Below are 27,912 nucleotides of genomic sequence, written 5' to 3' on the forward strand. Positions count from 1 at the left end.
CTGTCAAGAAATTTCTCCTTAGTTCTAGGTTGCTTCTCTCCTTGAGTAGTTTCCATCCATTGCTTCTTGTCCTGCCCTCAGGTGCTTTGGAGAATAGGGGGACCCCCTCTTCTTTGGGGCAACCCCTTAAATATTGGAACACTGCTATCATGTCATCCCTAACCTCAGATTTTAACTTCAATTGTAGCATGGAGAACATCCAAAGTTAGTAACTTGTTTAAGTATACCGGTATGATGCTATTTTGATGGATTTCTGGGAGTTGAATTGCTGCTCATAAGATTTTATAAATTTGTATTTACTTTTGGTTATCCTAGATTTCGGTCCATTTCCTTCTTAATGAATGTACAGTATTCATTTATCTGGCTGTACAATATAGAATTTTGTTGTTATTGTTGTGATTTAAGACATTTTGTGACCTAGAGCTGTTAATTCTGCACTTGTACTTTACTGGGCCTGGTGGCTCAGCAGACTGATAGCATTGTGATTAACACCAGCTGTCTGCAATTACTGTAAGATCGAATCTCGCCAGGCTCAAGGTTGACTCAGCCTTCCATCCTTTCTAAGGTAGGTGAAATGAGGACCCAGTTTGTGGGGGCAATAAGCTGACTTTGTATAAATATACAAAAGGATGAAGGCTATTGCTTAACGCATTGTAAGCCGCCCTGAGTCTCTGGTGAAGGGCGGCATATAAATCAAATTTTAAAAAAAAATGTAAAAGATGGGTTTGTTTGTATTTCTTGAGGAGCAGTTTATAATATTCATTCCTTCTTTCTTTCTTTCTTTCTTTCTTTCTTTCTTTCTTTCTTTCTTTCTTTCTTTCTTTCTTTCTTTCCTTCCTTCCTTCCTTCCTTCCTTCCTTCCTTCCTTCCCTCCCTCCCTCCCTCCCTCCCTCCCTCCTTCCTTTCTTAAAAAAAAAACATTTTCACAGAATGAACATCTAAAGATCAGAGAACGGTTGATTACAGAAAACTTGCACAAGAGCCAAATATTTTTTTAGAATAAACTCAATGAAACTGCCAATATAATTTCTGTTCTTGCCAGTTACGTGTCAAGTAATGCTGAAATGGGAAAAGAAATTTATCTTGCCGTAGTTGCTCTTACTTTCCTCTTAATCTCTTACCTTTCCATTGAGCTTTCTGTTGAAGCAATAATCAGATATGCCAGGGTTAGGAAAATTACGGTGGTTGAATGAGTTCCTTCAAAATAATTGTTTATCAATTTCTTCCTTTTTAAATTATTTTTGTAGCATTCTATGAACGAGTTGTCATTCCTTGATGAAGAACTTGTTTGAAATAACTTATATTAAAACCTTCGTTTTGAGGTCTCTTTGTCTCCAGGCTGGTACATATAGTCCTTGACTTACCAACAGTTCATTTAGTGACCATTCAAAGATACAATGGCACTAAAAAAAGCGACTTATGACCATTTTTCACACTTATGACCTTCGCAGCATCCCCATGGTCATGTGATCAAAATTCAGACTCATTTTTGTGATAGTTGAAGTGTTCCGGGGTTGTGTGATACCCCTATGTGATCTTCTGATGAACTAAGTCAATGGGGAAATCCAGACTCACTTAACAACCATGTGACTGATTGAACAATGGCAGTGATTCTCTTAAGAACTGTGTTGCTGACTTAACAACTGCAGTGAGTCACTTAACAGCTGTGGCAAGAAAGTTCGTAAAACGAGGCAAAGCTCAATTCACCGCTGACTCACTTAGCAATATAAATTTTGGACTCTGCGGTCATAAGTCGAGGACTACCTGTACAGAGCTTGGCTTCGTTAAACAAAAAATCCGGAAGAACTGTTGTGGCCCGTCAGCGACCTGTGCAGCTAGTAGCTGATTCCGACAGCGAGGAGGCTGGTGTGGTGCTGCGCCAGCAGCCTGTGCAGCTGGCACTTGAGTCAGACAATGAGGAGGCTGGAGAAGATCTGGTGCCAGAGGCGGGGATTCAGCCAGGGCCTTCAGAACCTCCAGAAGCTCCCATAAGTGAAGACGACGAAGAGGAGGAGCCTCTTCTCGATGCACGGGCGCACAGAGCTGCCAAAAGGCAGGAGTGGCTCCTCAGGAGGAGGTCTCCTCGAGAGTAAGGCCTGGGGCTAATTGGCCACTCCCGTAGCCTATTTAAGGAGGAACGCCAACTGAAGCAATTTGCAGGGAACAACTTCGTTCACTCTCCTTCGATCTTGATCTTAGTTCTCTTATCAGTTTCCTGCAAATTGGTTCTGGGCTTTCTGCCAACCATAGTAAGATTACGATTATTTATTCTTTGGTTTCTTGTAGGCTGTTAAGAAAGTTAATTAACAGCCTTTATTTGAAAAAGACTGATTTAATTTAGTAAACTAAGGTTTGTACAGGCTTTGTGTGTGCTGCGTTCTTTGGGGTCCGTAGCTGGGGCAGAACAAGAACAGACCTAGAAAGCAATGCATTTCCTAGTAAATATATTTTTGTTTTCTTTCACTCATCCCTTCCCTGAGGAACGGGGCCAACGAGTGGAAAAGACAGATCTGGCTGTCACTTCTAGTTCAGCCCTCGCTGTAAAACGACCTAAAAACATTATTCTGGGCAGCCCAAGCTTGTTTGTACTTTTCCTGACAGTCATTGGCGTTTGAGAACGATGAAGCTTAAACCAATTATGGATAGCTGGCGCGGCAAAAATCTTGATCAATACATTTACAACACAAGGTCAATTTTTCTTGTACGAGTATTTCACGCGGGGCCATAACCACAGGAGAACATTTTCCTATACTGTCGTTGTATTTGTGGCTTTCAGACAGTGGCTTCCTATATATTTTCATTCGGGATAGAGCTGGAAGGGACCTTGGAGGTCTTCTAGTCCAGCCCCTTGAACCAGTGGTGAAATACAATTTTTTTTTACTACCGGTTCTTGGGCTTGGCTTTGTGGGTGTGGTGTGGCTTTGTGGGCGTGGCAGAGGAAGGATACTGCAAAATCTCCATTACCACCCCACTCTGGGGCTGGCCAGAGGTGGTATTTGCCGGTTCTCCGAACTACTCAAAATTTCCGCTACCAGTTCTCCAGAACCTATCAGAACCTGCTGGATTTCACCCCTGCCCTGAACCATTTCAGACAAGTGACTGTCCACAGTCTCTTCTTAAAAGCCGCCAGTGTTGGAGCACCTACAACACAGTGGTGGGATTCTACTGGTTCTACCTGGTTTGGGCAAACCGGTAGCATCGGTGGTGGGAGGCTCCGCCCACCCACGTGGACATCATCACGGACGCTCTTCACATGCACAGAAGGCTCTGCGCATATGCAGAGGTGGCACGCGCGCTCACATTTCCGAACCGGTAGCGAAGGTAAGTGAATACCACTACTCCTACAACATCTGGAGAGAAGTCATTCACTGGTTGATTGTTCTCACTGCCAGGAAATTCCTCCTTAGTTCTAGTTTAATTCTCCCCTTGATTAATTTCCATCCATGGTTTCTTGTTCTGCCTTCAGGTGCTTTGGAGAATAGGTTGACCCCCTCTTCTTTGTGGCAGCCCCTCAAATCCTGGAAGACTGCTATCATGTCCGTCCATCCCCCAGTCCTTCTTTTCTCTAGAGTAGCCAAACCCAAGTCCTGCAACCGCTCTTCATATTGTTGGAAGAAAAATCCATCTGGTTTAGCTCCAAGCTGGGAATAAAATGGCAGCTGATTGGAAAGAAAGATTCTGTTTATTGGTAAACAGAACCAACACAAACACACAAACACAAACACAAACACACACACACACACACACACACACACACACACACACAGAACGTGCAATTCTGGGACAACCGACAAAATGGAGTTGAGTGTGGGTGGGTTTTTATACCTTCTTTTGGGCTTTGTATTTGAGCTTCCTGTTCCTGTGCAAGGACGTGTCCTTTAATATTCTATTGGCTGTTGTCAGATTCCTATGGGGTCATGGCTGGCTCTACAGGCCGAAGGGGAAATGCAAATTGTAGGTGTTTGTCTGAGCTAATCTTGTCAACCTTTCCTTTGCCTAATTGTGTTGCTTATCTGGAGTCTCTGTCTGACCCAGTCTTTCTGAATGGATTACCAAATCTGCATTTTTAATAGCTGGCCTCCTCAGTTTCTATTTGGGGATAGGGAGACTGGGGCTGATTTGCCTCCCTTAAGAATTTTTTCCCCCATTTCTCCTTTCGGGGAAATATTCTCTCCTGCCTTTTTAATATTCCCAAAAATATTTGATTCCACTGAGGGGTGGGGTGGGGGGGCTTCCCACAATGTTTTTGTCTCTAGGCCTTTTAGTCATCTTACTCTTCTCTTTTCTTTTTCCAAAGTTTCAACATCCTTTTTTTGTACTGTGGGGGACCAAAAGATACTTTCTCTCCTATGCTTTTGTTTACGTACGCCTTGAAAGGGAGAGTTGTGTCTGTGTGTAGTTTTGCTCTCCCACTTTGCACTTAAAAAGAGCTGTATTCACTAGTGGGCCTCCTCTGTCTATCCTTTCCTTTTCTTGAGAAATCAGAGCACAGATTTGAAAAGGAAATTTCGTTGCAGCCGCGAGGCCCGCATCTGTATTTTTGCGAGATGGGAAATAAATTGCCCAGATACCCAGCAATTAACATTATTTTCTTTTGTGCGACTGTGGCAGCTGCCAAATTATAATTGGAGAATATATGACATTAACGGGAAGTGAGAGCCGCACACGGCTTGGAGGGGTGGGAGGTAGGAGAAGGGGATTTGAAACCTAACACCTCTGGAGGGCACCAAGTTAGAAAAATGCGCTTTACGATAATGCAAACACAAGAATTGCTTCATTAGACAAATGCCAAGCTTAATGCTCCCTCTGCAATGGTAAATATTCTATGGGGGAGTTTACAAGCCAGGCACAAGATTGGTGACTCAGATGTAAAAAATAATTGCCTCCAATTTGTGGTGATTAAGAATTGTACACTCTTCCCCTCTCCCCCCCCCTTTCTTTGTGTATGGAGAGAGAGAGATCAGGTTCCACCAACTAGAAAGGTAGATTTTCTCCCTAACAATTGGTCCCTCATCAGGTTTTTCAGATCTTCTAATGGTGCCACCGTCACCACAATTGAATCCATCCATCCTTCCGGCTGGTGGCCCTCCTCTTCTCTTTCATTCTACCTTTTCCAATGCCCAAGAAAGCAACAATTTTGCATCATGTGTGTGAAACAGAAGAATTTGAGCCTGGTTATCTGTCTTCCAAAACTTACAATCTGTGTCTCCAGAGAGAACTCAGTGGACTTTCTAGTCCTGCCTTCCTTCCTTCCTTCCTTCCTTCCTTCCTTCCTTCCTTCCTTCCTTCCTTCCTTCCTCCCTCCCTCCCTCCCTCCCTCCCACCCTTGCCTCCCTACCTTCTTTCCTTCTCTCTCTCCCTTCTTTATTTTTCTTTTCTTCTTCCCTCCCTCCATTTTTTTCTTTCCTTCTTCCTTCCTTCCTTCCTCCTTCCCTCCCTCCCTTCTTTATTTTTCCTTCCTTCCTTCCCTCCTTTTCTCTCTCCCTTCTTTATTTTTCCTCCCTCCCACCCTCCCACCCTCTCTCCCTCCCTTCTTTATTTTTCCTTTCTTCCTCCCTCCCTCCATTTTCTTTCTTTCTTTCTTCCTTCCTCCCTCCCTTCTTTATTTTTCCTTCCTTCCTTCCCTCCTTCTCTCTCTCCCTTCTTTATTTTTCCTTCCTTCCTTCCTTCCTTCCTTCCTTCCTTCCTTCCTTCCTTCCTTCCTTCCTTCCTTCCTTCCTTCCTTCCTTGTGGGGAGTGGGGAGAGAATGGGGATTTTGCAGTATACTTCCCCTGGAGAGGTGTGGGAATGGAGATTTTGCAGTATCCTTCCTCTGCCATGCCCACCAAGCCACACCACGCCCATCAAGCCATGCCCGCAGAACCGGTAGTAAAACAAATTGGATTTCACCACTGCCGTTGTAACTTTGCACAGTTCCAAATGAACAGCCATAACTCAACTGTACTTGCTAAATATCTTTTGCTAGGAAACTTTAATTCTACCTGATGGAAACTTAGAAATCCCTATTAAAGTAGATTTTTTAAAAAACCCACCAAATTCTTAACCATGCTCGTACCTCCACTGCGAACAGCCTTACAATTATTTTTATTATTTATTTCGGCCATCTGGTTTAAACTGCATCCTTTCTAGTCCACCCCAAATTTATGTCTCTGGGCTGCTGCTGGCTGAAATATTCCCTGTAATATTTCATTACTTCCCCACCAGCTGTGCAGCTTGATCTACAAGGCAACTGAGCATTTGATTTAAGCTGATTCCTGTCTCTCAGACCCCAGCGGAGTTGGCCAATCTTATGACTGAAGTGGCATATAATTCCTGGTAATAAAAGCAGGAAAATAAATTTGCATGAATGCAAATTTTTCCCTCTCCTGATGTGCGTGAGGCTAAGGAAGGATCAGTCAGGATATATCCCTGGTGATTGGAGACTTAAGACTCATTGCTTTGCCCTGATTATCATAAATGTTAATAACATCTGTGCTGCATGCTTAGGAAAGAGCCACGGTCATCTGAATGCAATGGATGTCCAGAGATTCATCCATGCAAATAGGAGATAAGAGAAACTTCCTGAGCACAATTCACCAGTGGAACAACTTGCCACCAGAAATTGTGAGTGCTCCATCATTGGAGGTTTGTAAGAAGAGACTGGACAGCCACTTGTCTGAAATGCTGCTTGAGCAGAGGGTTGGACTAGGAGACCTCCAAGGTCCCTTCCAACTCGGTTATCCTGTTATAAATGAAACTTACAACTTATTTGTGGGGCTGCCACAACGAAGAGGTGGGTCAACCTATTTTCCAAGGCACCTGAAGGCAAGACAAGAGTCAATGGATGGGGAGTAACCAAGGAGAGAATCAATCTAGAGCTAAGGAGAAATTTCCTGACAGTGACAACAATTACCAGTAAAACAGCTTCCCTCCAGAAGTTGTGGGTGCTCCATCACTGGAAGTTTTTAAGAGGAAATTGGATAACCACTTGTCTGGAATGTCATAGGGTCTCCTGCTTGAGTAGAGGGTTGGACTAGAAGATCTCCAAGTCTCTTTCAACTCTGTCCTGATTGACTGACCTGCGTATACATAATGAGGTTGATGGTGGAGTCTTCATATTTTATTATTCATATTTCTATGCCGCCCACTCTCCAAGGACTCTGGGCAGCTTACACCAAAGACAGTATACTAAATAGCATATTGCTCCCAACAATCTGGGTCCTCATTTTACCCACCTCAGAAGGATGGAAGGCTGAGTCAACCTTGAGCCAGTGAGATTTGATCCGCTGATCTGCTGAACTAGTAGTCAGCTGACGTAGCTGCAGTACTGCACTCTAACCACTGCGCCACCTCGCCTCCCTGAATATTTGAATACATCTACTAAACTAAGCTAAGCTAAACTAAGCTAAGCTAAGCTAAGCTAAGCTAAGCTAAGCTAAGCTAAGCTAAGCTAAGCTAAGCTAAGCTAAGCTAAGCTAAGCTAAGCTAAACTAAACTAAACTAAACTAAACTAAACTAAACTAAACTAAACTAAACTAAATTAAACTACTACAAGAAACTGTAGGAGACCAGGCTGAGCCTGAGGGAGTGGTCAAACGCGTCAAAGTCACGAGTCCCTGCATGCCCACAAGAGAGCTAAGTCCAGCCCATTCTGAATTCCTTTCTTATCTCCCGCTCATTTCCCTTGACTGTTAGTTGGCCAGATTCTTGCAGACAGCTTAAATTTGCAATAAATTTTTATACCCATTTGAACTGCCTGAATCTCCTGATTTCCCTAGTGCGTGACAAAATTGATTGTGATTCTTTCACACACATACACACAGGTTGCATTCCACCCAGCAAGAATGCCCTATAAATGTCACAATTGTCCTAATCATTGTGAATCAAACCATTGTGGTTTGAGTAGAAAGCCACTTCTTACAAAAGCTTAGCTTTTTGAACATGAAATAATACTTCTTTTCGTTGAATTACACTGCTATGTTTGTTTAAAACGTTTGGGCAAGCATGTACAGATAATTATAAATACAGGGAATCCTCGACTTGCGTCCACAATTGAGCCCAAAATTTCTGCCGTTGAGCGAGATGTTTGTTAAGTGAGTTTCGCCCCATTTTTACGACCTTTCTTGCCACAGTTGTTAAGTGAATTACGACAGTTAAGTCAGTAACACGATTGTTCGGGGAATCTGTCTTCCTTGTTGACTTTGCTTGTCTCAGAAGCTTGCAAAAGGGGATCACATGAATCGTCATAAATATGAGTCAGTTGCCAAGTATCCAAATGCGCACACCGGAAACCGGAAGCTCAGCTTCACGGCGCGCGCATGCGTGCCAGGGAGCTGCTCTTCCAGTTTCCAGTGCTTCCGCGTGTGTGTGCTAGGGAGCTGCTCTTCCGGTTTTTGGTGCTCTCCCCTGCACGTATGCGCGCTCCCGTTTTGGCACTCGTGCCGAAAAGATTCGCCGACACTGGATTATAGAGTTTAAATTGTGTATTCCCCACCACTGTTAACTGGTAACCTCTCTTCATAAGTATGTTTAAATGATCCCCCCCCCAAAGCACACATTTCTTGCTTTATTTGATATCCCTTCTTCTAAGTCAGTGGTCACCAACTGGTGTTCCGTGAGAAAATTTTGGTGGTCCGCAGAAAAATCTTTGCATTTTTGCATTTTTTTATATTGCGATAAATCAGGGATCCTCAAACTACAGCTCCTAGGCCGGATATGGCCCGCCAAAGCAATTAATCCCGCTCGTTGATGGGATGGGGTCCTTCAGGCACTTAGTTTGGCTGCCTGTTTAGTAGCTCTAGGCCCTCCTTCCCACCCTGGGAGTCCAGGTGCTTCTGTGAGTGGCCCATGAAACTTCAGCTGGGCTCCTCAAGAGTTTGCAGGGGGGCGATCTAATGCCCAAGCTGGCTACAAGACAAATGTTCATTCTTGGCCGTATTTGAGATTCCTAGCTGCAATGGACAGCAAAGCTAGGGTTGACCCCGGGCGCTTCTCTTTGCTAACAGGCGGCCAAACTAAGTGCCTGAAGGACCCCACCCTGTCACTAATTCATATTAGTGGTCCACGGGATTTAAAATTATGAATTTAGTGGTCCCTGAGGTCCAAAATGTTGGTGACCCCTGCTCTAAGTTATTCAATTTTTGGATTGCATTTTCTGCTTAGATACATTAGTCCAGTTTTCTACGGCAGAATTTCAGTCATCCATTGTTCCAGACAGTCTCTGATTTCATACCATGGCATGGCTGATTTAAATTGTGATTAGGCCAATTTTCTTTAGCAGCTAGAAGCTTTATTCCAGAGATATTATACTTGACTTGGAAGTGCTTTAAAACTACTGTAAAAATGATGTCTGTTAAAGCAGAATTTCAGTTCTATCCAAACGGGAGTTTACACACGTATATTTTGTAGCGGTGCACACGCATAAAATGGAAGCTGGGATTTTAGACAAGTGCAAAGGCGTGGATGGTTTTTATCAGAAACCAGCTAAACCATGGTTTGTTGAACTACGATTTAAAGTATCATGTACGTACAGATAGTCCCCAACGTCCGACCAACATTTCTGTTTTGAGACAGTTGTTAAGTGAGTTTTGTCCCATTGTACAATCTCTTTTGCCATAGTTGTTAAGTGAAATCACTTCCGTTGTTAAGCCAGAAACACAGTTGCTAAGGGAATCTGGCTTCCCCATTGACGTGTAGAGTCTTGTAGTTAAAAGATGTTTCCTTTGATGTTATTACAAGCCTGGGTTGGCTGTCACTCCACCCGGCTTCAAAAAACTCAGTTCCGTTCCACTTTCCTCCTGCTCATTACTTGATCCGGTTGTCCCAGCTTCATGGCAGCTGCCATGGCTGCCGCCCCCCCGCCGCCGATTCACAGAAAGTTCCCTCCGACCTTCAAGGAACTTGCCTGTTTCTCTTGGTCGTCTGAGGTCCCTCTCTTTCTTCCCCGTCCCTACAGGACGGTTCTGGTCCGGAGACCCATCAGCAGTGGTTCCTCAGCCAGGGTTTTTGCGGGGCTCATCGGAGCCCGCTAATTCCCCGACTATCTTGCTGCGACGCCAAACCGGAAGTCCCTAAACCATGGTTTGTTGAACTAAGATTTAAAGTATCATGTACGTACAGATAGTCCTCAATGTCCGATCAACATTTCTGTTTTGAGACAGTTGTTAAGTGAGTTTTGCCCCATTGTACAACCTCTTTTGCCACAGTTGTTAAGTGAAATCATTTCCGTTGTTAAGCCAGAAACACAGTTGCTAAGTGAATCTGGCTTCCCCATTGACTTTGCTTGTCAGACGGTCGCAAAATGGGATCACAGGACCCCACGGGATACTGCAACAGTCATAAATATGAGTCAAGCTTCTGAAGTTTGATCACATGACCACGGGGATGCTGCAATGGCCGTAAGTGTGAAAAACGGTCATAAGTCACTTTTCCCGCTGCCGTTTTAACGTTGAATGGTCACTAAATGAACTGCTGTAAGCTGAGGACAACCTGTATTTCATTCACAGTCAATAAACTGAAATTATTATTGTAATTGCTAGAAATCCCAGCCCTATTGGAAGGCTAAAATCTTGGGAAACTGGAAATTGCCATTGACTCCCCATCATACATGGTGTGGTAGTATGAACGGATTTCCAGAAAAAAAAATTCAGACTACAGACTACATTTGCGCTTCAGTTTGAGATGGAGACAACACAGATTCATCATGAAGGTAGGCGAATTTACGTGTCCCAGGATAATGTTGCAGGATCCAGTCTGAATCGCTCACTGGGACCAGAGGTTTAGTCTTCCGAGCTTTGGGACTCATGCTGGAGCCCATCTTCGGAGAACTTCTCTCTAGCAGAGTCTGTGCTTTGCGCTGTTCTGTGTGTAGTATTTATAGGGTGCCGGTTGTGTGTGGCTTTTTAGATGTTGTTTGGGGTGTTGATGGTTGGCTATTAAGTTTTGTTTCCTTGTGCTGCCAAGCTCTTGCATCCTAAGTATTTGATAGGCAGGTGGTAAATTAGCACCCCTGTTGACTGACGAGGGAGCCGTTTCCCAGGCCTCAATCAATTCCCTGGCTGTTTTTGTGCCTGCTCGTCCAACAATCTTAGTAGCAATAGTACTTAGACTTACCATATGTTTTGGATATAAGACGCTCTGGACTATAAAACGCACCTATCTTTTTTGGTGAGGAAAACAAGAAAAAGAAATCTGCCTCTGCCTCCCAGCAATTTTGCCTCATTGCAGCAAACAGCAAACAGCCTGCTTTACTTTCATTTTCGTTTTCAGCATAACTTGATTAGCACAAGAAAAAAAAAAATCTGCTCCCAGCAATTTACCTCCTTGCAGCAAGCAGCAGAGGCCTGCACAGCAATAGGCAATGGCAATCCCTGCAGCCTGAAACAGCTGAGAGTCGGGAGGCCGATCCAAGAGACAATCAACTTGTGCTAATTAGGCTGTGCTGAAGCTGAAATGGGCTGTATCCTCTTGCTGCTTGCTACAAGGAGGTAAATTGCTGGGAGGCAGAAGCCAAAGGGTGGGGGCCAGTAGGCGGGTGGGGCTACATTCGGTGTGTAAGACGCACCCAAATTTTCACCCCCTTTTAGGGGGGAAAAAGGGAAAAAAATACAGTATATACCGCTTCACAGTGCTTTTACAGCCCTCTCTAAGCAGTTTACAGAGTCAGCACATTGCCCCCAACAATCTGGGTCCTCATTTTACCCACCTCGGAAGGATGGCAGGCTGAGTCAACCTTGAGCCTGGTGAGATTCGAACTGCCAAATTGCTGGCCACCGGCAGTCAGTAGAAGTAGTTGCAACACTGCATTCTAACCACTGTGCCACCACGGCCCTTAATAGCTATGAAATTAAATGCATGTCTTTCTTCATTGCAGTATGAGGCTACCAATGAGTTTCGGGTCTCCTCGTCTGATTGCTCGCTTGTGTTCTTACCATCCGGGGGTGTCAAGAGTGAAACGTGGGCAGCTACATGCCTCTTCATTTCAACTTGTCAGTAGAGTAAGGGGCGGGGAGAGGTGTTGACTATGAAATGGCTAGTTTGGAGCAATGAAACTTCTGCAGTGCCACGGGAAATTGGTGGGAGTCTGGAAACCTTTCAAGGTCTTATCAACAGGTGCTTCAATCACTTCCCTGGCTGTTTTTGTCCCTGCTCATCCAACAATCTTAGTAACAATAGTACTTAGACTTATATACCGCTTCACAGTAATAAACAGTGAGCTTTTTTTTTTTTTTTGCTTTAATTTATATGCTGCCCTTCTCCGGAGACTCAGGGCGGCTTACAATGTGTTAAGCAATAGCCTTCATACTTTTGTATATTTATACAAAGTCAGCTTATTGCCCCCACAAACTGGGTCCTCATTTCACATACCTTAGAAAGGATGGAAGGCTGAGTCAACCTTGAGCCTGGTGAGATTTGAACTTGCAGTAATTGCAAGCAGCAGATGTTAATCTGTTAATAACAGTGCTTTAGTCCACTGTACTACAGGCTCATTTTAAGAATTGAAATGATTCCAGACTTTTATTTGGATACTCAAGCTGGATATTGATAGGTGGTTAGCTTCCTCCCCATCGGTCGTACATAGTCAAAGGGGCAATTCATGCAGTTATCCGGTAGATTACATTGGTAGTACCTCCCACCTCCAAGCCATCTTTACCATGTGTAATTTGTCCTTGTATGGTAGCCTTAGTTGCTCCTCTGTATGAGTCTCGTTCTTTAATTTTCTTCTTCTGTGTTCATTGATGGGACCCTTCACCTTTCCCCACTGCGCAATTAAAATAAGGCCATTTGCTTGATGATATCTTCTAAAGCAGTTTGTAGCCCTTTCCCTCTCATTAAACCACTATTAGTGAGAAACAGATTTAGTCATCCTTCAAGTATTTTCATTAAAGTCAATGGACCTTAAGCTCGTCATAAGGCAAGGACCAACAAAATGGAGCTTAAGTAATTCAACTGGATCAGGGAATGGAATTCTCAGATTCTTAAGATGTTGGCCGAAATTACCGATGGCGGCACATTTCATCATTTTAACTGTCAAAATTGTGTTCTGCGTAATGGCTGCCCTTTTTTTTTTAATACTGGAGTCCTCTACGTGCGACTCTACGTGCCAAACCGTTCAACTTTCTGCGTTTATTACGCGTCTGCATGGTTTAATAAGTGGCATATGTATATTAGATATGCTAATGATGCAAATTGGTTGTCCTGGATTCCGATTGTATCCGACTGCATTTCTGCCGGTTGCCTTATCTTTATGGGCACTGCATTTCAGAAAAAGCAGTAAAAATGAAAAAGTCTTAGCAATCTACATTGTTAGAAATATTTGTTTCGGTAGCTGGCCTCGGTTCCTGGCCAATTGGATTTGTGATTAGCCGATGAGTCGTTGAAAATTCAGATGACCCTTTTAAAAAACCTTTTCATGAGGATATGACCTTCAGAGCTTTGGATTTTTAATCTGTTGATTATCCCGATTCTCTGAACCTGTTCCAGTTTTTTTTTTTTTAAAAAAAACGGGGGGACAGAGAAATGGATTCCACAACTGTCCTACTTAGCAACATACATTTTGGGCTCAATTATGGTCGTAAGTCAACAAACACCTGTAGTTTTTGCTTGCAAAATGGGACCTGCTGATCGAGAAGAGATTTACTTGATTCTTCTTCTTCTTCTTCTTCTTCTTCTTCTTCTTCTTCTTCTTCTTCTTCTTCTTCTTCTTCTTCTTCTTCTTCTTCTTCTTCTTCTTCTTCTTCTTCTTCTTCTTCCTCCTCTTCTTGTTCTTCTTCTCCTTCTTCCTCCTCTCCCTCCTCCTCCTCCTTTTTCTCCTCCTCCTCCTCCTTCTTTCTCCTCCTCTTCTTCCTTTTGCTCTTCCTCCTCCTTCTCCTTCTTCTCCTTCTTCCTCTTCTCCTTCCTCTTCCTCCTCCTCCTCTTCTTGTTCTCCTTCTCCTTCCTCCTCCTCTCCCTCCTCCTCCTCCTTTTCTCCTCCTCCTCCTCCTCCTTCTTTCCTCCTCCTCTTCTTCCTTTTGCTCTTCCTCCTCCTTCTCCTTTTTCTCCTTCTTCCTCTTCTCCTTCCTCTTCCTCTTCCTCCTCTTCTTGTTCTCCTTCTCCTTCCTCCTCCTCCTCCTCCTTCTTTCTCCTCCTCTTCTTCCTTTTGCTCTTCCTCCTCCTTCTCCTTTTTCTCCTTCTTCCTCTTCTCCTTCCTCTTCCTCCTCCTCCTCTTCTTGTTCTCCTTCTCCTTCCTCATCCTCTTCCTCCTCCTCCTCCTTTTCTTCTTCTTCTCCTCCTTTTCCTCCTTTCTCCTTCTCTTCTTCCTTTTGCTCTTCCTCCTCCTTTCTCTTCCTTCTTCTTCTCCTTCTTCCACTTCTCCTTCCTCTTCCTCTTCCTTCTCTTTTTGTTTTCCTTCTCCTTCCTCCTCCTCCTCATTTTCTTCTCCTCCTCCTCCCCCTCCTCTTCCTGTTGTGTTCTTCTCCCAGCACATATAACAACAAAAAAGGGGTCTTCAAAGAAAATGAAAACACAGCCCGCTACTTCTCCTGCACAACTGTCAATACCCTTTTTCGATTCTTAATGCTTCAGAGCTTGTGATAACACAGGGATGGTAATAGTGTTTGTGAAGAAGCTGTGTCATATGAATAATGAAAAGGGCTTCAGTTTCTTTATATTAGTATCTCACATTCTCTCCAGGGCTGAGAAAGATTAGCATAAATAACCACAGCCCCTCCAGTATTCAGTCTGTTTAAAACAAAGAGATACTATAAAAGTTTCAGTGTCTTCTTTCATAAGCACCAGGGCTTGCAAAATTCTAGGTATACCTGAGACAAATTGAGACGTCTAAATACGTCTAAATGTTTAATTGGGAATAATCCTATTTGGAGTTTTATAAGTGATTTGGAACTTTTTGGAAACTGTAATATTAGGCAAGCGACAGTGAAATTTTAAAGTGCCTAACTGGAATAGCTAAAGAACGCTAAAATTGTCTATAATTCTGTAATCCCTCCAGGAAAAAAAATATGCAAAGGGAGTTTAATGACAATACAATGCGGCTAATAGACTCCCAGGAATTTTGTAAGTTAGCAAGGTTGAGTTCCATGCTGTTTCTTGGAAACTTTTTGTTCTGACCTAGGCTTCCTTAGAAAGTAGACAGCACAATCTTAGTCCCGGCAAGCTTCCTTTATTCATATGGCTGTGAATTATTGTCATTCCCAGTCCGGAAGGCTTCTCAAGAGTCTTTCGGGGGAGTGTTTACAAACACCCACCTTATCTCCCTTGGAATGCTGCCAGAGAACTAATTGCCACACACAGGGCAAGGCCAAACTTAGCACAGAGTCAAACAGTCTTTTCCAGAGCTTTTTACCGACCCAGTCTTATGGGAGGGGCCAATCATCTCCAAGCCTTACTCCGAAGTCGACCCTGTTTCCTTAATTGTTCCTGTTTCCTGGCATGTGCACACTGTGAACAGGCTCCTGCTATTCTTCTGCCTCGCTGATGTCAGACTCCGGAGACTCCGGAGGCAGCAAAGAACTACCAGATGGCCTTTGGACTCCTCTCTGCCTCCGACTCAGAGCCCTCGTCCGAGCCTTCCCCAGACTCCAGGATGTTCCTCCCCAATCTCCCCCACTGTCCGAAATCTGCTGCCAGCTCTGCTGGCCACTGACGGGTCATAAGAACTTTTAGGAAGTGGTTTGCCATTGCTTTTTTCTTAGGGCTGAGAGTGAGTGACCGGCTCAAAATCACCCCAATTGGATTTGGGGCCGAAGGCACAACTAAAACTTGTGTTATTTGGGGCTTCTCATCCAGCACCTTTAATCACTAAAGATCAAGCTAATGGGGGGGGGGGGGGGAGAGAGGAGGAGGAGGCTTGATGACCTTAGCAGGGATTTGACACTGACAATGAAATTGAATGTGTGTTCATTTCATTTAGAAATAAGTTCCATTAAATGAATGATAATTACAGCCAGATAAAAGTCTTGAGAGGACACAAACTTCCTGCTTCTATTTTTATACTCCAAATATTATGCCATGCTGGGCAATGAATATCATGGGTGAATTGATAAATACATTGCAATCCCTAGTGGTTTTGAGTATTTTCTTTCTTTCTTTCTTTCTTTCTCTTTCTCTCTCTCCCCTTCCCTCCCTTCTTTTTTCTTCCTCCCCTTCCTCTTTCTTTCTCTCTCCTTCTTTCTTTTTCTTTCTCTCTTTCTTCCTCTTTCTTTTTCTTTCTTTCTCTCTTTTCTTACTCTTTCTTTCTCTCTTTCTCTCTCTTTCTTTTTCTTTCTTTCTTCCTCTTTCTTTCATTCTTTCTTTTTTCTTTCTTTCTTTCTCCCTCCCTCCCCCTCCCTCCCTCCCCTCCCTTTTTCTTCCTTCCTTCCTTTCTCTTTCTTTCTCTCTTTCTTCCTCTTTCTTTCTTCCTCTTCTTCCTTTCTCTTTCTCTCTTTCTCTCTTTCTCTCTTTCTCTTTCTTTCTTTCTCTCTTTCTTCCTCTTACTTTCTTCCTTTCTTTTTTCTTTCTTTCTTCCTCTTTCTTTCTTTCTCTCTCTTTCTCCTTCCTTCATTCCTTCCTTCTCCCTCCCTTTCCCTCCTCCTCCCTCCCTCCCCCCTCTTTCTCTCTTTCTCTCTCTCTCTCTTTCTTTCTTTCTTTCTCTCTCCCTGTTTCTCTCTTTCTTTTTGTCTCTCACTCTCCCCCCACCCGCAAACACAAACACAAACCACAGATGGCAGTCCCTTAAACTTTATTAAAGCCAGAGAATGTCAATATATTAACCTTCCCATGCAGAATACAAGTAAAGAAGAAAAAAGAGCTGGAATGCTGAAAGAGCATCCAGCTTCACTCCTATCCATTCCTGTCGGCTGGAAGCATTGTTTGAGATGAAAAGGATGTGTTGAAAATGGAAAACGTTATTTCAAGGCTGAATTATTAATTGAAGGACATGAAAAGAAGAAAAGGTGGCAGGCAGCTTTTCTGATCCACCTCGCCTATTCTCTGAATCCAATCACCACTCTAGTTTTCACAAGTACCCTTTCCTTTAATCAGATTAGCTTTAATCAGATATTCTTTGTTCCCCTCTCTCTGAATGGTTCCATTACTTACGAGGCCTGGCTTGCTTCTAATGCTCTCCTAGATGGTTTCTGAAGGTTTGAGGCACTTCTGTCTCAATGTCACTTTGCACTGTGGATGTGACTCACATGCACACGTGTTTTTGCACAGCTGAAGAACAATCTCAGGTGTGACTGCCTTCACTGTAAGCAGCTAATAAAAATAAAACAGGAGAACATGTCACTGAGTCACTGCAAACCGTAACAGAAGGATATTATTCAAAGGAGAAATGTTAAATTTTTCAAATATCATGGCTCTGTGGGAGAGTAGGAGAACGAAAATTTAGATCTTTTATTTTTTCCCCCCAGAATTAAACTGAGAATTGACCTTTTTATCCGGAGCTTCAAGTTAAACTGGTGTTCTGTCTTGAAGCCAAGATGAGTCAAGCTAATTCGGGACTGGGTTTTTTTAAAAAAAACATTCATCCATAGTAGATGCAAATAGGTCCCTCCTAGCCTTGTCCCAGATCAAAAAAATTCTATCCAAACTCTTGCTTCAGTAGGTCAATTTGATTGGAGAATAGGTCGAAGGGAAGACCTCCTAAACCAGGGTCTCCAACCTTGGCAACTTTAAGACTTGTGGATTTCAACTCCCAGAATTCCTCAGCCAGCTGGGAGTTGAAATCCACAAGTCTTAAAGTTGCCAAGGTTGGAGACCCCTGTCCTAAACCTTCAAGTCCTTTGAATCTCCACAACTGTTTGGTGTGGAGCTCTCCATGGTGCTAATATCAGTTCAAGGTGTGGTAGTCACCTTTCAAAGCCCTGCATGACGGTCCACCCTTATCTGAGGAACCATCTCACCCCAATGGGACTGGCCCATCCCCCCCCATTGCTGACAGAGGAGACATGCAGTGGAACCCCCATTGGTCAAGGAATCCTAGCTGATGGGGTCCAAGAAAATAGTCTCCTCTGTTATGGCTCCTGCCCTCTGGAACATCTTTCTCCTCCAGATGAGATCTGCTCCCACCCTCTTGGCCTTCCATAAGAGCCTGAAGAACTGGCCTCTGCCAGATGGCTTGAGGACCCAACGGGTGGGGAACATCACACTGAAGGTGGTGATGGGCAAAGAGCAGATCCCACCTCCCCCTTCCTGCACAGCCTTGTTCCCAGCCTTCCCATCTTAATTAAAATTTGTATTTTTACTGTTTTTAATAATATATAGATCTCATGGTTTTTACTGTTTTTAATGTTGTAAGCAGGGGTGAAATCCAGCAGGTTCTGACAGATTCTGGGAGAACCGGTAGCAGAAAATTTTGAGCAGTTCGGAGAACCGGTAGCGGAAGTTTTGAGTAGTTTGGAGAACCGGCAAATGCCACCTCTGGCTGGCCCCAGGAGTGGGGAGGGAAATGGGGATTTTACAGTATCCTTCCCCCAGGAGTGAGGTGGGAATGGAGATTTTGCAGTATCCTTCCTCTGTCACACCCACCAAGCCACAGCCCACCAAGCAACACCATGCCCACCAAGCCATGCCAACAGAACCGGTAATAAAATTTTTTGGATTTCACCACTGGTTGTAAGTCATCCAGTCCTCTCTCTCTCTCTCTCTGTCTCTCTCTCTCCTCTCATCTCTCCCTCTCTGTCTTTTTTCTCTCTCTATCCATCTTTCTGGCCATCCATTTATCCATCCACCTATCCATCTACCTGCCCACCTACCCTACCTGTCTACCTACCTATTGTCTGCCTGCTTATCTGTCTATCCATCTATCATCTATCTTCCATCTCCTTCTCTCTTCTCTCTATATCTATCGATCATCTCTCTCTCTTATCCATCTCTCTCTTTTCTCTAACCATCTATCTGGCCATCCATTCATCAACCCACCTATCCACCTACCTACCTATATCTGTCTGTCTGTCTGTCTGACTGACTGACTATCTCTCTCTCTCTCTCTCTCTCCATCTATCATCTATCATCCATCTCTCTCTCTCTTCTAGCTATATCTATCATGTCTCTATCTATCCACCCACCCACTCTAACCATCTGTCTGTCTGTCCATCTATCTATCTCTAGCCATCTATCATCTATCATCTATCATCCATCTTTTTCTCTCTTCTCTCTATATCTATCATCTCTCTCTTTCACCCATCTCTCTCTTCTCTCTAATCATCTATCTGGCCATCCATTCATCCATGCACCTATCTACATATCCACCTACCTACCTACCTACCTACATCTGTCTGCCTGTCTGTCTGTCTGACTATCTCTCTCTCTCTCTGTATCTATCGTCGATCATCGATCTCTCTCTCTTCTAGCTATATCTATCATGTATTTATCTGTCTGTCCATCTATCTGTCCATCTATCTGTCCACCCACCCTAACTGTCTGTCTGTTCAACTATCTGTCTCTAGCCATCTGTCTACCTGTCTACCTATGTAACTCTAGATTCCCAGTTGGATGGCAACAGGAGGTGGATTTGAGATTTGTGGTCCAAGGACAGGTAGCATTTTCACTGTTATAGATTTTTGTATCCAATTCTGTGATGGAGAGGCTGGGTAACAGAAGGGGAATTAAGTAAGTGCAAAGCACCACATGATGTCAGATGGATTCAGATTGGTTTATTAACCTTATTCCCACAATAAGCCTTTTCTCCAGCACAAAAGTTATCTGAATGCCTCTTCCATTTGATACACAGCAGGATTTTTGCCGCAAAAAAAAAAACACACACGAACGAGGGATGATCGTATCTTTTTAATTCCAAAAGGATTTCTAAGTAGCTTTTCTCTCAATTAGATGTAAATGGAACTGGTGGATTTGGACCGCATTTGATCTCTTAAGGCTTGAAAGGGAGGAAGAATTGGTAACATTTGATTATTAAATGGGGATCAAAATCTCGACAGACAAAATCGGAGATTAGACTAGTTATTAAATGATATTTTCTATATATATATCTATATTTTGCAGTGCTGGAGAGGGACTATGTCTTCTTTATCAGAGAGAAAACAAACAGATTTTAGATTATCTTGGGACGGGGCCTTAATTTGGCTTCCGTTACAGTTAGATTCAGCTATTTGCTTCTGCTTTCTATTTAATTAGTTATGAGCCCTATTTTGAAATATTATTATTTGGGAATGGCGCCGATTTATTCATTATATCTAAATGGGTTTTTTAAACTATCTTTCATGCTAAATTATCTTTTCTGAGGCATTTCTGAAATAGCCAAGAAGATCGTATGAGACAACCTTTTAAAAATATGGTTAATTATTATGTATACTACTTCCAAATTATTTTTTCATCTCGTTTGCTGTAAGATTTGAGACAAATGTTTCCTTACGAATTTCCTTTGTCCAGCAGTCTTTGGGTTATTATATCTTATTTCTGTTTCGTTATAGCAGCAACCTGGGCCAAATACAGATAAGTCCTCGATTTACGATGATGGTTGAGGCCAACATTTCTGCGCCTCATTTTTGGCCACACTTGTTAGTGGAACATATAAGAAATGCAGTAAAATAATTTAGTGTATCATGATAATAATCTTCACAAATCAGAGTAACCTTTTAAAGTTTGAGTATGCTCGGGGTTGCTCTTCTACCATTCCATCTCCCTTATTTTACAACAATCCTTCTCCTTCTCCTCTCTTTCTCTTCCGTCCCTTTTTCTATCCTCTTCTACTTTCTTCTTTCCTCCTGGAATGAAAGTTAAAAGAGAATATGTATGATCAACAATGGATAAGAGACTGTACATTTAAGACATGTTTATAAGAAATAAAAATAGAATAGAATAGAATAACAGAGTTGGAAGGGACCTTGGAGGTCTTCTAATCCAACCCACTGTTTAGTCAGGAAACCCTACAACCACTTCAGACAAATGGTTATCCAACATCTTCTTAAAAACTTCCAGTGTTGGAGCATTCACAACTTCTGCAGGCACGTTGTTCCACTGATTAATTGTTCTAACTGTCAGGAAATTTCTCCTTAGTTCTAAATTGCTTCTCTCCTTGATGAGTTTCCACCCATTGCTTCTTGTCCTGCCTTCAGGTGCTTTGGAGAATAGCCTGACTCCCTCTTTTTTGTGGCAGCTCCTGAGATATTGGAACACTGCTATCGTATCTCCCCTAGTCCTTCTCTTCATTAAACTAGCCATGCTCAGTTCCTGCAACCCTTCTTCATATGTTTTAGCCTCCAGTCTCCTAATCATCTTCGTTGCTCTTCTCTACACTCTTTGTAGAGTCTCAACATCTTTTTTTATATTGTAGTGACCAAAACTGAATGCAATATTCCAAGTGTGGCCTTACCAAGGCATTATAAAGTGGCATTAACACTTCACGTGATCTTGATTCTATCCCTCTGTTTATGCAGCTCAGAACTGTGTTGGCTTTTTTGGCAGCTGCTGCACACGGCTGGCTCCTATTGAAGTGATTGTCCACTAGGACTCCAAGATCCCTTTCACAGTTACTACTATTGAGCAAGGTACCACATATACGGTACCTGTGCATTTTGTTTTTCTTGCCTAAATGTAAAAAATAAAATAAAAAACTTAAAAGAAATAAATTAGAGTAACCTCATGTTAGGCTGTTAGCTACCTTTATTTTTTCAAGGTACGGTTTTTTATGCCTTTCCTTATATTTATTTTGTGCAAAGCTGTGCATATATTTATATTTATATATTTGTGCAAAAAGCAATGAAAAAGAGAACGAGAAAGCATATCGCATTACATAGGGGGAAAAATCATGCAATCTGATGTTTAGGTAAACCATTAAACCATGATTACCTAAATTAATGTTAATTAGTCTTACCGTTGAACTGATCGAGTGCCATTTTATAAACAAGGAGTGAGTGCTTTCATCTATAATCTAAGATGGTGACTTGGGAATAACTCTTTTCTGCACTGAACAATTATTGCATATAAAGTTCCTAATTTAATAGAATAAAATTTGGGGTACCCAATTCAACAGCTGTGAAAGTTGGACCATAAGGAAGGCCGAGCGCCAAAGAATTGAGGCCTTTGAACTCTGGTGCTGGAGAAGACTCCTGCGAGTCCCTTGGACTGCAAGGCGATCCAACTGGTCAGTCCTAGAGGAGATCAACCCTGACTGCTCTTGAGAAGGCCAGATCCTGAAGAGGAAACTCAAATCCTTTGGCCACCTAATGAGAAGGAAGGACTCCCTGGAGAAGAGCCTCATGCTGGGAACGATGGAGGGCAAAAGAAGAAGGTGACGGCAGAGAACGAGGTAGCTGGATGGAGTCACTGAAGCAGTCGGCGTGATCTTAAATGGATTCCAGAGGATGGTAGAAGACAGGAAGGCCTGGAGGAACATTGTCCATGGGGTCGCGATGGGTCGGACACGACTTCCCAACTAACAACAATTCAACAGCAAATTCAATTCCTTAGACTGCAAATATCTTTACTGCACCCCACTTACAGTTTTGAAAACATCGAAGCAAAATATAACATTAATCAGCCTAGATCTTATGAGCAAGTCTCACCTCTCACTCATATCATTTTTCTTCAATTCTGTTCAATCCTTGGAAACTGCCTGGACAAGTCCTGAAAAAGCACCTTTGGGACAACCATGACCTGGATGACTGGGAATCTCTACAGACCTGTAGATGACATATTTTGCGCCAATATATTCCTTGATATTGTTGCAGCCTAGTCATTCAGAGGCAGCAACAAGAAACATCCACAACTCTTATTTTGGTTATTTCAGACTGTGTAATTCTATCCAGAACAGGCTGAATGAACTCCAGTGTCCTGGCCTTGCCAACAAAAAAAAGATTTTAAGGTTGAAGGAAATATGTTAGGTTTATCTTGAATTCATATATTCAGATTGGGTTTCATACAAATATAAATAGATTCACTGGCCAGATTCTGGCAGGTCCAGCAAAGAAGCTAGGCAGAATTATTTTTCAAGACAGACTGAGTCAATTGCTCTCTAGATACCTCTACTTGTGTCCTTAACCTAGTGTAGTTGGCCTTGATTAGGCCATTCAACAAGGTTATTGGATATTTTCCCCCCGTCACTTATCCAGTCAGAATCCTATTCCAAGTGGTTCAGATGACCCCTATGCATTAGAGAATATCAAAATACCCAAGGGGGGGGACACACATGATAGCAGTATTCTAGTATTTGAGGGGTTGCCACAAAGAAGAGGGGGTCGAATTATTTCCCAAAGCACCAGAGGGCAGGACAAGAAACAATGAGTGCAAAACTAATCCAGGAGAGAAGCTACCTGGAATTAAGGAGAATCTTCCTAACAGTGAGAACAATGAACCAGTGGAACAGAAGTTGTCTCCAGAGGTTGTGGATGATCCATCGCTCAAGGTTTTTAAGAAAATACTGGACCGTCACTTGTCTGAATAGTATAGGGTCTCCTGCTCGAGCATGTCACTGCGTTTTTGTATTTACCAGATGAGCTCATATTTTTGAACTTTCAGATTTACCGTAGCTTGCCAAGTTTCTTATCAGTAACTGATACTGCGCATGTCTACATTCTTTCATTTTCTTCTAGCTTTCTTTGTTCTCCTGCCAGGAGAGGTCCGGCCAGAAGAGGTGGCCGGCAGGAACTTTGCCAAAATGTAACCAATTAGATTAGTAAGATGTTTTATTTTCTTTATAACAAATAAATGAGTTTTTCTTAGAAAACATATCTTCGGGTTTATTTTCGTAAGTATACTTCAAGGAAAAGCCTCGATTCATCCTCTAAATCAAGGTGCGATTACCCAAAAGCAGAATGGGATTAATTAGCGCCCTGACAGAGCAAGGGGCTGGACTAGAAAACCTCCAAGGTCCCTTCCAGCTGTATTCTGATTCTGAGTTGGGAGGGACCTTGTGGAGGTCTTCTAGTTCAACCCCCTGCTGAAAAAGGAGACCTATACGAATCTGGAAAAATGACTGTTCGTTCTTTTCTTGAAAACCTCCATTGTTGGAGCACTCACAAGTTCTGGAGGCAAGTTGTTCCACTGGTTAATTGTTCTCTCTGTCAGGAAATTTCTCCTTAGTTCCAGGTTGCTTCTCTCCTTGATGAGTTTCCATCTGTTGCTTCTTGTCCTGCCCCCCTCAAGTGCTTTGGAGAATAGCTTGACTCCCTCTTCTCCTCAAATATTGGAAGCCTGCTATCATGTCACCCTAGTCCTTCTTTTCATTAAACTGGACCTACCCAATTCCTGCAACCGTTCTTCATATATTTTAGCCTCCACTCTCCAAAACAGCTGTGAACTCTAATTTCTCGATCTCCTTTGCCAGTAAGTTTATATTTTTCGGTCAATGTGAGGTTGACAAATGGTTCAAAATGGACCAGACTGTGAATCACTTGAATATCTTTTGAATAAGTCCTATAAAGAATAGAATAGAGTAGAGTAGAGTAGAGTAGAGTAGAGTAGAGTAGAGTAGAGTAGAGTAGAATAGAATAGAATAGAATAGAATAGAATAGAATAGAATAGAATAGAATAGAATAGAATAGAATAACAGAGTTGGAAGGGACCTTGGAGGTCTTCTAGTCCAACCTCCTGCTCAGGCAGGAAACCCTACAACCACTTCAGACAAACGGTTGTCCAATCTCTTCGTCTTGGACATGTTGGATATTCTATTCATAGGCAGAATAGCTTTAGCTTGGCTTCAGGCGCCCATTAGCCGCATGAGATAATAATGTTCTACCATCTGTATGATTGTAGGAAAGAGATTTCTGGAGCAAGTTTTTAAAAATTCACAGAATGGAAATGTTCTGCCTTGGGGGGGGGGGAAAGCTTATCAAATATTCAAAAGTAGGTAGGGAAATAATGAAGAACCGTATATTGTAACCGAGACAGTGGGCTGATGATGACGCTAATGGAGAGAAACAGAGGAGGCTGGGATGAAAGTGTGAACGTGCTTACATAACCCGCCATCCAGGGGTGGGTTCTACTTATGTTTACTACCAGTTCACCTACGGGAGCATGCACACGCTTCTGTGCATGCGCAGATTGTCTATAATGACGTCCGAGCGGGTGGGCGGAGCCTCCCGCTGGTTTTACTACCGGTTCGCAAGAACTGGATCGAACCGGGGGCAACTCACCACTGCTGCCATCTCTATAAGATGGGCGGGTTTTGTGCAATTTCTGCTCTCGACAATACCGTTTTCCTGGGAGACAGCTGTCTCTAAAACAGGGGTCTCCAACCTTGGCAACTCTAAGACTTGTGGATTTCAACTCCCAGAGTTCTGGCTGAGGAACTCTGGGAGTTGAAGTCCACAAGTCTTAGAGTTGCCAAGGTTGGAGACCCCTGCTCTAAAAGGCAGTTTCCAGACTGAGTATCATTGCTTGCGTTCACCTTAAATTGTACTCTTAGTTTACATTCCTAGTCGTCTTCTCGGCTCTTTTCCGTAATCCGTCTCCAGTGGGTTGCCTTAAAACACGTGGCAGCATTTAATTGTGTTATTATTAATCTCCTGCTTCTTAATAATATTGGCACCGAAAACTGTTATTATTTCGTAGGATAGGAAGATGGGCTACAGAGCCCATTTTACAGTAACATAAATTGCGGAGAGGCAGCTATTCTAGAAGACGTATAGCAGAGAGACACCGAATATCTCCATGTTATACTTGCATTAAATGTCATTCAGCAATTTGCGCTTGCGGTATCTGTTCCTCTCTACTTGGGGCGTATGAATTATTGCTTCAGATAATAAATTCTGCATTTCCCCTTTTTTTTCTAGGTTGCAGGTTGGGTCTGATTACTCAGCTCTGCTTTTGCCCGTCTTCCATCTGATTTTATTTATTGCGAGCAATTTTGAGTTTCTGACTCTAATCCCTGACTAATTATAGTCGCTATTTTCGGAGGTTGGGGAATACCTTGATATAATTCGTGTTCTTTGAGAAGGCGTCAATAGCGTGGATTAGAATTGCTATTACCTGGCTTAATCTGTGCTTCTACTCATGTTATCTGGCTTTTCTTAAAAAAAAATTGAAGACTTAAGCAGTGTGGTGCAGGGATTTAAATGTTGGGCTAGAAGAAGAGAGAGACCAGTTCTAATCTCACCTACCAAACAGGACACCTTAAATGAAAGAATAGTGGGAGAGAATGTAGTAGAATTAATCCTTGATTTACTACAGTTCATTTAGTGTCCATTCAAAAGGAGTGGGGCAGTGGCCTAGAGGTGGAGCTCTCGCCTCACAATCAGGAGGCTGTGAGTTCGATTCTAGTAGAGGCAGATATTTCTCTCTCTGGGCACAATGAGAATCTATCTGCTGAACAAAACTCCGCATTGGTGACAAGAAGGGCATCTGGCCAGTAAACACTCAGCTCCATTTAGTTGCCCAGACTCCACCCTGCAAGGGATTATGGGGTTGCTAAAAGATGATGATGATTTAGTGACCGTTCAAAGTTACAACAGCACTGAAAAATGTGACATTTTTTCGTTCCAGCATCCCAAAATCACAAGATCAAAATTCAGTCGCTTGGCAACTGACTTGTATTTATGTCTGTTGTAGCGTCCCTGGGTCACATGATCCCTTTTGGAACCTTTTAACAGGCAAAGTCAGATTCACTTAACAACCGTGGCAAGAAAGGTGGCAAAATGGGACAAAATTCACATAACGGCTGTCTCGCTTAGCAGAAGTTTTGGGCTCAACTGCAGTTGCAGATCAAGGGCAAGTAAGTTCATGTACTTACTCATGAACTACATTGTATTCATGTTCTCCTTCACCTAACAAATGGTTAGAAAGATCAAAAAAATGGTATGATGTTGCTTGAATAGGAAGCAAATTCTATTCTGGTGACTGGTAGAGCTTACAGCATGAAGCTGGTGGAGATCCTGACTCCACACATTTGACATACTTTGGAAAACTTGCTGTTTATTTTGAGAACATTATTCCCTAGCACCTGCTCTTTACATCATTAAAGAGAGAGCAGGCCTAGAACTAAGGAGAAATTTTGTCAGAGTTTCTTGCAAAAATCAAATCCAGAAAGCACACACAGGCAGACTGAGGTAGCAGGATTCATTAACTTCTTTATATACATAATAATACATGAAGTATATTTACAATACCAATAGATTTCTTCCAACGTGGCAGTTACAAGCAAAACACAAGCAGAGTCCAGCTTCAGAGCTTAATACAGAGCCCATTGGCTGATCTATTCCAATCTATGAATATTCATACTCGGACAAATTTCCTGACAGTGAGAAAAATTAGCTAGTGGAATGGTTTGCCTCCAGAAATTGTAAGTGTTCAATCACTGGAGGGTTTCAAAAATAGATTGGACAACCATTTGTCTGAAATGGTATAAGGTTTCTTGCTCAAGCAGGGAGTTAGATTAGAAGACCTCTAAGGTCCCTTCTGTTAAGGAATTCACAGAGTAACCCTTGAATAGCAAGGGTGTACACATGAAAGCAATTGAGAGTAGGTACGAATAATCACAGTCAACACACAGATACACTGAGTTGTGTTTACTTTCAGGAAATAGTAAGGCACAGTCCAATAAACAGTCTAGGTCATACACATATAAAGCAGGAGATAGCAAAACGACAGTCCAGGGATAATCCAATAACAAAGTCTTCTTACCAGTCGTCGTAGTCATTCACAATAAACAGTTCTTCTGGATTTGCATACAGAGATATCAGAGAGCCAGAACAGCAAAGAGAAACAAACCATGTTTCAAGCTCCCTCTTAAGGTGATTGGCTACAGAGCTAACCAATCAGGACACAGTATGATGCAATACAGCAGTCTTAAAGCTATATTGATGGTTTATATATTGCCAACCCAACAAGATAGATAATACTCATTTCCTAACACCTTCCAAGTCTGTCATTCTGTTGCTTGAGGGCTATCATGGAGAAAAGGAGTTGACCTACTCTCCAAAGCACCAGAAGGCAGGACAAGAAGTGAGAGGTGGAAGTTCATTAAAGAGAGATCCAACCTAAGGAGAAATTTCCTGACAGTG

The 27,912-nt window shown here is 42.7% G+C and overlaps 1 protein-coding gene across 2 annotated transcripts in view; it reads left to right on the forward strand.

Moving 5' to 3' along the window:
• The window catches only part of ENOX1 (ecto-NOX disulfide-thiol exchanger 1), a 443,224-nt gene that overhangs the window by 79,317 nt on the left and 335,995 nt on the right, over window positions 1–27,912 (forward strand). The gene's annotated exons all lie outside the window — the stretch shown is intronic.

The sequence above is a fragment of the Pituophis catenifer genome, unplaced genomic scaffold (assembly GCF_029215685.1).
Source record: "Pituophis catenifer annectens isolate HBS135680 unplaced genomic scaffold, rPitCat1.0.hap2 SCAF_4, whole genome shotgun sequence".
In the NCBI taxonomy this organism is placed as follows: domain Eukaryota; kingdom Metazoa; phylum Chordata; class Lepidosauria; order Squamata; family Colubridae; genus Pituophis; species Pituophis catenifer.